Here is a 13,891-nt window from a genome sequence, read left to right as displayed (position 1 = left end):
CCTATAATTCCATATGTCTCACCCATTTATTTACTGTTGAACTACCCTCTCCCAAATTTGAATCTACTTGTAGGATCTAATTATAGGATTCTCAAATATAATTATAGGATTCTGAAACGCTCTCTGAAACAGTATCAGCTATGTTTCAGATCATACATTTCCAGCCCCTGTGATCACATCTGTTATCACTGTTTCAGTGACTGAAAGTAAAATGGTCCACCTAATGAAACACTACTCCAGCTATCTATCACCTTTACTTTAGAAATCTCAAAAGATATTTCAAAGACACTGCCTGTAAGCTTTTGTTCCACTATAGTTACTGAAGTAGTATGGTTTATTTTGGGAATTGAAGGACTGGCAATTCTTCATTAACATCAATGTTCTAGCTGATATTTATTTAGTTTTATTAAGTGAACAGTTTTTAGGAACTGGTCATGATACCATGCAGACAAACCAAAGTGAAAGGCAAAAAGAGCAAGAGCAATTGGGAAGTGTTACAAATGATTCTTTTTCTATTTGTCTAGAACATAAACAGGAACTGTTTAATAACAGTTTAGGGACTATCTTTGTCATACAATTATTTTAAAACAAATTTCTTCGCTGAGCAATTACCACTATTATCTATAATGTCAAAAGTATCTATAAGGTTAAAAGAAGGAGAGTGAGACCTGGGGACCTACCTATGCAATTCAACTTAAGGTTCTTAATATCAGCCTCTTTGAACCCTGGGAACTCTATTACATACTATCTTGATCCCTTGTTTAAAGGGATCTCTTCTTTCTTCCCCATTCAGAGAGGGGCGAGGGGGTAGGCAGAGAGACATAGATATAGAGAGAGCTGAATGAATATACACTTAAAAAGACAAGTGGGGAAAAAGAGAAGTCAAGGAATTTCATACTACCCTTGAATCAAAAATACCTAGAGTGTCAAAGAAAGGTATAATGCTGTAGAGATTCCAATGTACTTTAAGTTACTTCATTTATCCCCTGTTGGGAAAATACTTCATCCCTACACCATTCCCTATAGCTCTGCACTCCTATGAACAGCTACCCAGACTGCACAATTTTCCATGCACCAAAGGAAGTATAGAAAAATAGCAAGCCTCCTCTCCTTAATTACAGGCAAACAAACAGACTACAGTTGTCTTCACTACTACAAAACTAAATAACTTACCTGTACAACCAAAGATCTATCATTGTGGAAATATTATCTCTTTTCCTTATATCCTGAAGGAGTTGGAGCTATGATCTAGAATAGAGCTTAAGCATCATGGTTTCAGACTCTCAGCTTCAGCCATGGAGAATACTAGAACTTCCTAAATTCCTTTCTTTAAAAATAAAATAATAAAAAAAAAAGAATTAAAGAAGCAAATTAACTTATGCTAAAATATTTTAGTAACATCTTTGGTAATTCTTGTTAACTTTGTAGCCTCAGAGATATCAAGAAACTGGAAAAGGATTTTCAGAAACCAACAAAAACAAACCAAAAAGAGGTTGAAATATACTAAATCTTTACAACAACTCAGTATTATTTTGAGTCAAAATGTAACTCAGTTCTTTTCTAGAGTCTAAGGCAATATTGTTTTGAGGTGACCCAAAGACTGCCCTTGATAAGAAGATTTCTCATACAGAATTTATAATCTCTTACTCTTATTCTAGAGGCCTTCCCAAAGTTTGGCTTTCAGGTATTTAAAACTAGGGAATGAACAACAAAAATAATTTAGATTATGTACAACAAAGAATCAACCAAGTCTTCTGCAATATATATACATTATAACTTTGGTTATAAAGTGCTACAAGACTTTACAAAGGGAAATTTTTTATAAAGGGAAATTTCTATTATTTTTGGCATATGGATTTTCAACAAAAACAAAAACAATAAGGATTTTCTGGCTTTAGTACCCAGTTGGCCAGATATTTTAATTAATCTAATTATAATCCATTTCTTGGACAGTCTGGTTAATTACAGTTTTACTTTATAATAATGTATTATGATATCCTTTTCAGAGAATCTGGATAAATGGGTTACTGAGTGCCCATCCAAAAACAAGGAGGAACACCAGGAAAAAGACTAGCGATGTTCATGATGGAAATTGTCACTTTATTATAAACATAAAACTAGATATTCTAAAAGTGACACTATTTTTGGTAAAGGATTGCAACTTAAAAACTAATGCAAAAAATTTTTAAAAATAAAAACTGATGCAATTATCAAGCTTTGTAAACTAGATTTACTGCCTAGAAAAAATAAATAGATTACAGTTTTAGTCAGCAAGAGGGCAACAAGGCTAATATCTAATATCTATAGATGTAACTTCTCCCAGATATGTCTTCTAAATTCTTGAAAAGCACAAGGTAGGAAAATTGTCTAAATAAAATTATTTAATACTACATTAAAAAATGTTCTAAATTAACATGAGGAGGGTGCACAGTGAAAAATGGTCCTACAAAAAAGTAACCCTTGACTTGAAACTTCACTCTTATAACAGATTCGAATTGCCAACGCCTTTGTACTCAACCCTGAAATCCTTTCACAAACATGGTAAAGCATTACACTGTATGGTGTATGGAGATGGCAGCAATCAACAGAGCCAAAGAGGATCCACAGTTTAGGATGTGTCTCTGAGTATTCACTGGCACGCCCATTCCAGCGCTCTATCAAGTTCCAATCAGTCACGTTACTATCCTATTTGGGTAGGGTTTGCTGTTGAAACATCATCCATTATGATCTTTGCCAGGCAAGGAGATCTGCAACAGTTATTTTCACAGAAGAACTGATACTTACAGCTGAGTCCTACCAGTATTAAGATAAACAGGATCATGCAGATGATTAGGCAGATTAGGCTTCTTAAAAGCCTAATACAGTGAAAAAGAAACTTCACTTACTTCTACTAACTAAAGCCCGCTTGGTCTTAATTAAGATTACATTTTTTCTTACCTTTTTAAAAAGTGTTTCGCCTAGTATTTGATTCCCAAGCGTCTGCATTTATCTGTCATCACTGTTAATGTCCATGTTACACTGAGACTTCAGGTATTACTTATTTATATGGTTGTACTAGCACAACTTGATATCTGTGAAGGGAAACCACAATATAGTCACTATGGATGTGTTACTGTTTACAGATTTGTGGATAAAACTGATAATATTTCTTAACACACCACACACTGCATTTTCTAATAAATTTCACAAATAATTCCTTATATTTAGCTACAAAATATGTGTTATTTTTTAGCAGACTAAGATGATTTGTTAATACTCTTACAAATGCTTCTCACAGTACCCACATAAAATATTTCAAATTTAATTCTAAATTAAAATTCTAACAAGTTTTAGAGCTCCTTAGATTCCTTTTCTGACTACCAATGTAGACATACAGATATATCTGTAATTTCTCAGACATTAATAGAAAAGTACTTTTTTGTGTTTTATAACAATATTAGGGAATAAATCTAGAAAGCTTAAGAATGCAGTAAAAAAGATCATGACTTTCCCCTAAATGTGACTTTAAAACATTCTATGTCTTTTAAAGTAACATTTTTGTCTTGGTTAGATTATCCCTCTGTGACTAATTTGACCATGTTATTTTGAATATAAATAGAAAATAAATGTGACAAAATAAGTGAAGAAACAAATCAAGATGTAGCTGTACAAACGTTCCTTAAAAAAAAGTCAGCTTCTTAAAAACATACACATGGTTGTAGGTTACAAGTCTGAGAAACACATCAATGTGCTTACAATGATAATGAAAAGCATTATATAAAACTTTTAAGTCATTTCTACCCATTTATTATTGGAAAAATAAGCTAAAAAAAAGTCATATATATGTCAAAGAAATCTATCAATGGCATTCTAAAATGATTCAGCATGGTGTACCATTCCAAATTCCTGTATAATAAAAAGAAAGAGTAAAAATCTACACAGAAAATGCACATAGCCTTATATCTGTTTTTGTGGATAAAATTTGTTACTGGAGTTGTCAACCTGATATGTTCTCAGTGAAAAGTTTCACTAAAATACAGCAGAAAACTAACATAATGTCAATTATATTTAAATATTTTTTAATTGGAGGGAAAAAAAACAATAGACAGCGATTAAGAAATACTAATATCTATCCTCAAACACTTCATTCCTATTATTTGTTTTCTTTTTTTTTTCCCCCACCGCTCCACACGTCTTGTGGGATCCTAGTTCCCTGACCAGGGATTGAACCTGGGTCCCCTGCAGTGGAAGCGCAGAGTCCTAACCACTGGACCGCCAGTGCATTCCCTCCTCATTTGTTTTCAAATGTTAAAAAAGACTTTAGGAAATGCCATAAAAAATTAATACAGATCTAGGTATTCCTAAATTTAAAAGTTGATATAAATTCTCTTGTAACAAGCAAGGAGTTAAAGTAGTCAAAACTCTTCTTATATTCCCTACATAGCAGTCTTCATTTCATGCACTATACATTTCATATTTAAGATTCTGCACAAATACTATATGCTTTCTGGAGCAGAGAAGCTACTTAGAATTGTGACAAGCTACAATAATTTTTAAACTTGAACTATTTAAATATAGTAACTTACTTCCAGAAGTTTAAAAAACTTAGCTACTTTGTCTTTTGAAAAGCATACAAAATAGAAAACAAACCATTTAAATCCCATTCCTAAGGCCTTATTTATTCTTTGCCACAGAGCATTGCTTGTTTTCACGTACTAACAAAATTCATTGACTATTCAAGAATTCCAAAAGCAAATCCAGAAACCAATCTTTACTGAAAAGAATTACTTTTCCTACCATTTGCAGTCTAACACTAGTACTACTGTGTTAAACAGATTACGGATCTCAGATTCATGGCACATATGAAATCACTTCGAAAGACTACAGAAAATCTCACTAGAAAATATATCAGTTCTACTAATATAGCAAAGTTATAAGCCACACAACATACTATAAAAGCAAAACTGTGACATCCAAGCTAAATGCAGTCTAAATTATAAGACACCGAATTTTTTTTTTTTTTTAGTTTTATAAGACCTTGGGGAAAAAAAACTCAGAACAAAGGTTATAATATAGATTCATATTTCACACCCAATTCTTCAGTTGTTATAAGCAAAAATACTGAACACATGCACTGCACTACACTATGGCTTTAAGTGATTTTAAAAGAAAACAGAGAGAGGGACATTCAAAGCTGGTTGTAAAAAGCATTAAGATAATGGTCAAAGACAGAAATACTTTTCCTAGACAATTAAGTTTATCACAGTTACTTGCTATAGAGAGCTGAACCGAATTTTCGCTTGGTACAAAGTATGACCAAGAAGATCACACTTTCCTGGCTCCCTAAATTGTTCGTAACCACAGGTGCAATGTCTTGGATGCCTCCTACAGATTTCAGAGATAAGCCTATTATATAGTCAACAGAAAGGAAGTAGAAAGAGCATCAGATTTGGTGGAAGGAGAAGGAAATATGATTCTCTACCCACCATCAATAATAACTGTTTGACCAAGAGAAAACCACTTTGCACTTCTGCGTTTCATTTCTTCACCTATAAAACTGGAGACATAATACCTGCCGACTACATCTCAGGGTTACTATGAAGTTCAGTGAGATTATACCTGCAAAGTAGGCAAACTTTAGTGTGCCTAAGAAATTCCTGGAACTAACTGCCCCAGAAATTCAGATTCAGCAGTTCTGGACATGCACACATAAATCTTTATTTTTAATTAACCACTTCAGGTCATTCCAATGTAGGGGATCCCCCAAATATGAGGCTCACCCTTTGGAAAAAAAATTCCATCACTTTCTTCTGAAACTTTAGTGTTTGTAAGCATTACCCTAGGGGCTTATTTAAAATACAAATTGTTAAACCTCATCCTTAGAAATTCAGATTCAATAAAGTTGGGGCAGGACACAGAATCCTCATTTTTATCAAACACTACAGGTGACTGAGATGTAAATGGCTCATGACCCATCCTTTTACAAACCCTGAACTAGATTCTTCCCCCTACACGTTTCTCAAATCGTTCCCCACCTCTCTAGTGTCATCCATGACTAACATTAGGCCTTCATCACTTCTCACTTGAACTAACCCACATGACTTGTAATTGGTCCCTCTACTTTACGTCTTGTCCCTTACAAATGCATGGTCTACAGCGGGGTCTAAAGTGCACATTTCTGTCACTCTCTTATCTAAAACCCTTCCAAGGGACTTCCACTTCTGGCCAAGACAGGGTAACAGAGACGAGATTTACATTCCTATCCAAAACAACTAAAAACCTGGGCAAAATGTATAAAAATGTTTTTCAGACACTGGAAACCAGACAATATAGGAGAGTGATCGATGAAAGAGAAGAAACAAATAAAGCAAAGCCCCAGCTTCCTGCTTGGAGAGTTTCCAATCTTCAGAGTGAGGAGGGTGATCCCAGGCAAAGCAGTCTCCCTGATTTAAGAAAATGAAGCACAGAGTGTGGGGAGACCCAAGTAGCTAAGGTTCCCAGAACACTTGTACCAGAGAGGAGGCAGCTTCAGAGAGAGCAAGTAAGACCTCAGGAGATCTGCAGAGGTCCTCCTCAAGTCTTGAGCTGAGCACTGATCAGTAGATGCAGTGTATCCAAGGTCTGGAAAACCACCCATAGCCAGGGGTATGCTAGAAAATGTGTAACAACTAAGGGCAGTTGGTGGTTTATAGTTCCTGGTTTGCAGGGTTACCAATGACTCTGGTGTGAATACTCCTACCCATGGCCAATTTCAAGCTATCAAGGAATATCACTGAGTGAAAGATGGGAAGAGATACATGGTAGCACATTAAACATTACAGAATATTTCTAAAATAGTGATATAATAAATTACCATCAAAATACTAATAAGTAATAATATAATTTGGAAGTAATGAGTTTTGAGTATTTATCACCTTTATTCTTAATATAATTGATTTAACTGTAAGTATATATAATTTAATTCTATTAAGAATTAAGCCAGCTCACAAACTTCCCGGTATTTTGAAAACTGGCCCTCACAAGCTCTAGTATACCACTGCCCGTGGCTCACACAGGGCCAGGAATAGTTTGTATACCTACCAGCCAGAGTAGAAAACCTCATAATTCATAAGATATCAAGTACAGTGCTCAGGAGGGCATCGCCTCAGTACTGGGACAAAATGAGCTCTAGACTAAAGACTACTCTAGTCCCACCTAACAAAGATTAAAAGCAAGCCCCAAAAGAATAAATCCATTTGCAAGGAACTTAACTATATCCCAGAACAAAGCTCAAAAATATTTATAGGAATACAAAAACGTCCAGCACCAAACAAGGTAAAATTGACAATGCCTGGCATCCAATAAAAAATTACCAGACATGCTAAGAAACAGGAAGATACTACATATAATGAGAAAATCAATCAATAAAAAAGGACACATACATGAAAGATTTACTAGGCAGGAACATTAAATCATTTATTATAACTGTAGTTAATACATTCAGAAAGATAAATGGAAAGATTAAACATGTTAGGTACAGATATGAAAGATATTTTTAAAAACTGATTCTTCTAGTAATGAAAAATGCTGGTTGGGATAAACAGCAGATTAGATACTGCAAAGAAAATGTCAATGAACATGAAAGCATAGCAACAGAAACTACAAAATAAAACACAGAGACAAACAAGACTGAATAAAAAAAGCATAAATGAGCTGTGAGACGTCAAGCGGCCTAACAGATGGGTAACTGGAGTGCACAAAAGCAGAAAAAAATGTCTGAAAAAGTAATGGCCCCAAATTTTTCAAATTTGATGGAAATTATAAACACACAGATCACAGAGACTAAACCCCAAGCACAAGAAACATGAAGAAAACCACAGCACATCATAAGCAAATTGCTTTAAACAAGTTAAAAGAAAAAAAAAAGAATATCTTAAAAGCAGACAGAGAAGTATGACACATTACATACACGGGAAGAATAAGATTGAAAGCAGACTATTCACTGGAAACAACACAAGACAGTGAAGTTTATCTTCATACTGAAAGAAACTATCAACTGATAATTCGATAGTTTTTGAAAGATATGTTCTCAAAGGTGAAATAAAGATGATTTCAAATGGTTAATGTTGGAAGATGCCATCACCAACAGAAATAAACTATAGGAAATGTTAGGGGACTTCCTTGGCGGTCCAGTGGTTAAGACTCTGTGCTTCCACTGCAGGGGACGTGGATTCGATTCCTGGTTAGGGAACTAAGATCCTGCATGCTGCGTGGCGCAGCCCCCACCCCCACAAAAAAAAAATGTTAAAAGAAGTTCTTCAGGCAGAAGAAAAAAGATACTGGTTGGAACTCTGGATCTAACCAAATGAATGAAAAGCACCAGAAATGGAAAATGAGGGTAAATCTAAAAGAGTTTTCCCCTTAGTTGTTATATCTCTTTAAAAGATAACTGGGACTTCCCAGGTGGCGCAGTGGTTAAGAATCCCCTGCCAATGCAGGGGACACGGGTTCGAGCCCTGGGCCGGGAAGATCCCACATGCCTCGGAGCAACTAAGCCTGTGCACCACAACTACTGAAGCCCGTGTGCCTAGAGCCTGTGCTCCGCAACAAGAGAAGCCACCGCAACTAGAGAAAGCCCACACGCAGCAACAAAGACTCAATGCAGCCAAAAATGAATAAATAAATAAATATATTATTTTAAAAGAAAGATAATTGACTATTTAAAACAAAATAATACCAATATACTGTGAAGTTTATAACATGCACAGAAGTAAAAGGTAATAATAGCACAACAACCAGGAAGGTAATAATAGCACAACAACAACCTTACAACAATACAATGTTGTAAGGTTCTTATACTACATGTGAAGTGGTATAATATAATTTCAAGATACTCTGTGATAAGTTAAAGATGTAGACTATGAACCCTAAAAGCAATCACTTGCAAAAAAAAAAGATGATAGTTAATAAGCCAACAAAAGAAATAAAACATAAAAAAGAAAAAATACTAAATCCAAAAGAAGGCAGAATAGAGGGAAAAGAGAACAAAGACAATATAGGAAAAAATTTTAAACAACAGCAAGGTAGTAGGTTTAAACTTAACTACAGCTAATGTAAATGGTCTAAAATCAGTTTTAAAATAGTTATTTGGAAAAAGTTGCTTGGAAAGAATAACAATCAATAAATTTTTAAAGATTCAAGTAATATAAATTAACCATGATGGAACTGAATTAGAAATCAATACTAAAAGTATATCTCAAAATCCCAAAATATCTCAAAATAAATAGCATGTTTCTAAATACCCCATGAGTCAAAGAAGAAAGAGAAATGAAGGGAGAAATTAGAAAATAGTGTAACTAAATGAAAATAAAAACACAACATATTAGCATCTGTGGGATGCAACAAAAGCAGCACTTAAAGGAAAATTTATAGCAGAAAGCATTAGAAAAGAAATAAGAACTCAACATAACATCGACTTCCACCTTAAGAAACTAGAGAAAAAAGAATAATATAACCTATATAAAAAAGAAAGGGAATAATAAAGAACAGAAATCAATGAAAACTGAAAACAGAAAAACAAAAATCGGGCTTCCCTGGTGGCGCAGTGGTTGAGAATCTCCCTGCCAATGCAGGGAACACGGGTTCGAGCCCTGGTCTGGGAAGATCCCACATACCGCAGAGCAACTAGGCCTGTGTGCCACAACTACTGAGCCTGCGCGTCTGGAGCCTGTGCTCCGCAACAAGAGAGGCCGCGATAGTGAGAGGCCCGCACACCGCGATGAAGAGTGGCCCCCGCTTGCCGCAACTAGAGGAAGCCCTCGCACAGAAACTAAGACCCAACACAGCCAAAAATAAAAATAAATTAAAAAAAAAAAAAAGTTGTAGAACCATTAAAATACCTTATAAAAAAAAAACAAAAATCAATAAAACTGATAAATCTCTTGCCAGACTGATCAGAAAAAAAATATATAAATTATTAATATTAAGAAACAAAGAGGGACTTCCCTGGTGGTCCAGTGGTTAAGAATCTGCCTTCCAATGCAGGGGACGTGGGTTCGACCCTTGGTTGGGGAACTAAGATCCCACGTGCCGCGGGTCAACTGAGCCCACGAGCCTCAACTAGAGAGCCTGTGTGCCGCAACTACAGAGCTGGCGCGTTCTGGAGCCTGCGTGCCACAACTAGAGGGAAGCCCACATGCCACAACAAAAGATCCCACATGCCGCAACTAAGACCCGACACAACCAAATAAATAGATAAATAAAAAAAAAAAAAAGAAGTGGTATAACTGTAGATTCTGTATTTAAAAGATAATTATTCCAACAAGGGAACCAAGATAAATCAATGGGGGAAAAATAATCTTCCCCAAAAATGGTGCTAACAAAAATGGAATAGCCACATGCAAAAGAAAGCTGGACACCTATTTTTGCATTACATTAAAAAATTAACTAAAAATGAATCAAAGACCAATGTGTAGGAGCTAAAATTATAATATTCTTAGAAGAAAAATAAATACAAATCCTTGTTACCTTGGATTAGACAATGGTTTCTTACACATGACCCTAAAAGCACAAGCAACCAAGGACAAATACTACATGATTCCACTTATATGAGGTAACTAAAGTAGTCAAATTCATAGAGATAGAAAACACACTGGTGGTTTCCAGAGACTAGGGAAAGAGGGTAATGGAAAGTTATTGTTTAATGGATAGAGTTACAGTTTTACAAAATCAAATTAGTTCTAGAGGTGGATGATAGTGATGACTGCCCAACAATGTGAATGTACTTAATGCCATTAAAACTGTACACTTTAGGGACTTCCCTGGTGGCGCGGTGGTTAAGAATCTGCCTGCCAAAGCAGGGGACACGGGTTCGAGCCCTGGTCCAGGAAGATCCCACTATGCCATGGAGCAAGTAAGTCCATGCGCCACAACTACTGAAGCCTACACGCCTAGAGCCTGTGCTACGCTAAGGGAAGCCACTGCAATGAGAAGCCAGTGCACCGCAAGGAAGAGTAGCCCCCCGCTCGCCGCAACTACAGAAAGCCCGCGCACAGCAACGAAGACCCAATGCAGCCCAAAAAATTAATTAATTAATTAATTTAAAAACAAATTTAGCCATAAAGAAGCTATGTGTTCTCAGGGAATCCTGTGCATAGCTCTTATCATACCACTGAGCACATGTGGTATTTTCTGAACTCTTTTTTAAAGCAAGAACTCTTAAATTATATGCTAAAGAAACAGAAGAAAGTAAAGCTGCTCTAGTTAAAAACAAGGGTAAAGTCATTGCGTGACAGTAAGCTTGCCCACCCTCCCTCAAACTATTCACCTAGGAGTATGAAAATTACTACTTACTATACTCTTCTATTCACTTGTATTTCATTCACCAAAACTAGTTTATAGCAAGGCCTCCCGTATCATTTCCCTGATGCTTAGAAAACATTAATTAAACATTATTACTGAGACATTATTCAAACTAAAAGTAAATATGGAGGATAAATCAGTAAGGGGGAAAATGTTTAAGAAAAGGGAAACAGTATCAATGGAGGTACTGAAACAGAAAAGGCCTTGGCATATCAGAGGAACTGAAATGAGGCCAGTGAGGCTGGACCTTAAGTGGGCAAGGGAGGAAGCATCATGAAATAAGCTTTAAAGCAGACAGGTGCCAGACCATGAAGGGCTTTGTAGGCTATGATAGGAATTTGATCTTTGGGGTTTTTTTCATCTACTTTTTAATTTTGTTATGTATTTTTAATCTGAAGTATTTACTCCATAGAAGAGTCTTAAAGAAGAGAATGACGCAATCTAATACACAGTTTTAAAAGATCATTCTGGCTGCTGTGTGAATGTGAACTCAAGAGCATAATGGGAAGGGAACAAGAGTACCCTAATAAATTTGAACAAAGGGAATAAAAGGATAAACGTTTAAGCAGGAAAGTGACTACATCCACTATTGTCACTTGTTTTCATTCATTCAACAAATACTAACTGGGACCAACTGTGGTCCCGGCACTGTTCTGGACACTGGGAAGAGGAAAGTTTCTGCTTTCACAGAGCTTACATTTTGTATAAACAATTCAACAGATAAATTATGTCAGATAAATACTACAAAAAATAAAGCAAGATAAGACAATGAAAATGATGGGAGTGGTCAGGGGGGAATTCTCCAATGACCTAACATTTGTTTAATTAATTTTTTTATTGGAGTATAGTTGATTTACAATGTTGTGTTAGTTTCTGCTGTACAGCAAAGTGAATCAGTTATAATATACATACATATACCCTTTTTTAGATTCTATTCCCATATTGGTCATCACAGAGTACTGAGTAGAGTTCCCTGTCCTATACAGTAGGTTCTTATTAGTTATCTATTTTATATATAGTAGTGTGTATATGTCAATACCAATCTCCCAATTTATCCCTCCCCCACCTTTCCCCCTTGGTAACCATAAGTTTGTTTTCTACATCTGAGACTCTATTTCTGTTTTGTAAACAGGTTCATTTGTACCATTTTTTTAGATTCCACATATAAGCGTTATCATATGACATTTGTCATTCTCTGTCTGACTTACTTCACTCAGTATGACAATCTCTAAGAATGACCTAACATTTGAATAGCGATCATGTAGGACCTGATAGGCAATGGTAAGGACTTTGGATTTTATTCAGAGTGAGATGAAATCCACTGGAGAATTTTAATCAAGGGAGTACCATGATCTGACATTTATTTAAAAGGATCATTCCAACAGCTCTGTGCAGAACAGACTGTAGACAGCAAGAGCAGAAACATGAAGGACAGTTCCAGAGGATGTTACTGCTATGGGAGAAATACCAGTGCATTATCAGAGGAAGTGGCAAGACAGTAGCCACTTCAACCTAGATTTTGAAAGCAGGCCAAACCGAATTCACTATCATTAATACTCTGGATGTGAGCTTTAAAAGAAAGTCAAAGATTCTAAGAATTACTCCTCCTCTGCTCAGGAGTACTCTGCAAGGTTCTGTCCTACTCCCTCTTTTGTTACTGCCTTCTTTCATCCTTGCACAATAACTTCAATGCTGTGGGCTCCTCAATCTATACATCAGCTTCTACATTTCCCTTCAGAGCTTCAGTTCTATATCCAACTGCCTGCTGGACTCCATAAAAACCTCAAATTCTACTTGTTCAGACGTGAATTCACCTCTTCCCTTCAGCCCCAATACCAATACCTGGTTCCTCCATCAGAATTACTTACCTAAATGAATGATACTACAAAATACCCTACTGCCAAAACTAAAATCCTAGGAGTAACCTTTTTAATTCCCTCTTCCTCTATCATCCAACCCACCCACCCATACCCATATCCAATCATTCATCATATATTTTTTGTACATTATGCGCACTTTAATGATGTCACAGCACAAGGGTAAGGAAGATCATTTTAATCTGCTTTCTCTGACTTATGGTATATTAGTGAATGCTCTAATGTTAGTTAGGAAAAATTAAGGGAGTCAAATCTTCAGCAAACAAAACAAAGTTATAGGAGAAGGATTAATGTTTGGGAAATGGTGTTATTACGACCTACAAATACACAAGTTATCTTTTATAAACACCTATATCTAACTCCACAAAGAACATATATTCCAAGTTGTTGATAAAAATTCACATTTTCCCAATGATTTACAACCTCAACTGCACAGATGAATTATCAGTAGAAAATCTTTTGATCCCAAATACATAAACTTTTTCATAAAAACTCTTAAAAATGCTTTTTAAACAAATACATACCACCAAGTGAGAGAGTTCATTTGAATGCTGCCCATTTTACAGTGATGGAATGAAATGTGAAAGGCCATCATAATGCCTAAGGATAATTTAAAGGTCTCTATTAGTGTTCCAAGTTCAAAAACTGGACTGCATCAGAAAAAAAATTAAAAGAACAAAGAAAACCTCAATAGA

The 13,891-nt window shown here is 35.6% G+C and overlaps 1 protein-coding gene across 9 annotated transcripts in view; it reads right to left on the bottom strand.

Annotated features, from left to right (window-relative positions):
* Positions 1–13,891, bottom strand: part of ZZZ3 (zinc finger ZZ-type containing 3) — a 110,251-nt gene that overhangs the window by 68,380 nt on the left and 27,980 nt on the right. For 5 of the 9 annotated variants that reach the window (XM_082419166.1, XM_082419174.1, XM_082419172.1 and 2 more), the window contains 2 exons: positions 2,938–3,071; positions 1,174–1,327 (listed from right to left, as the gene is read on the bottom strand). The exons of 2 other annotated variants lie outside the window; for them this stretch is intronic. The gene's annotated coding sequence lies outside the window, so the exon portion shown is untranslated. Of the gene's footprint in view, positions 1–1,173; positions 1,328–2,784; positions 2,856–2,937; positions 3,072–13,891 lie in introns of all 9 variants that reach the window. 2 more of the 9 variants (XM_082419169.1, XM_082419170.1) reach the window with 2 other exon arrangements.

The sequence above is a fragment of the Balaenoptera physalus genome, assembly GCF_965194825.1.
Source record: "Balaenoptera physalus genome assembly, chromosome: 1".
Lineage (NCBI taxonomy): Eukaryota > Metazoa > Chordata > Mammalia > Artiodactyla > Balaenopteridae > Balaenoptera > Balaenoptera physalus.
This window is presented reverse-complemented; position numbering and strand designations above follow the sequence as displayed.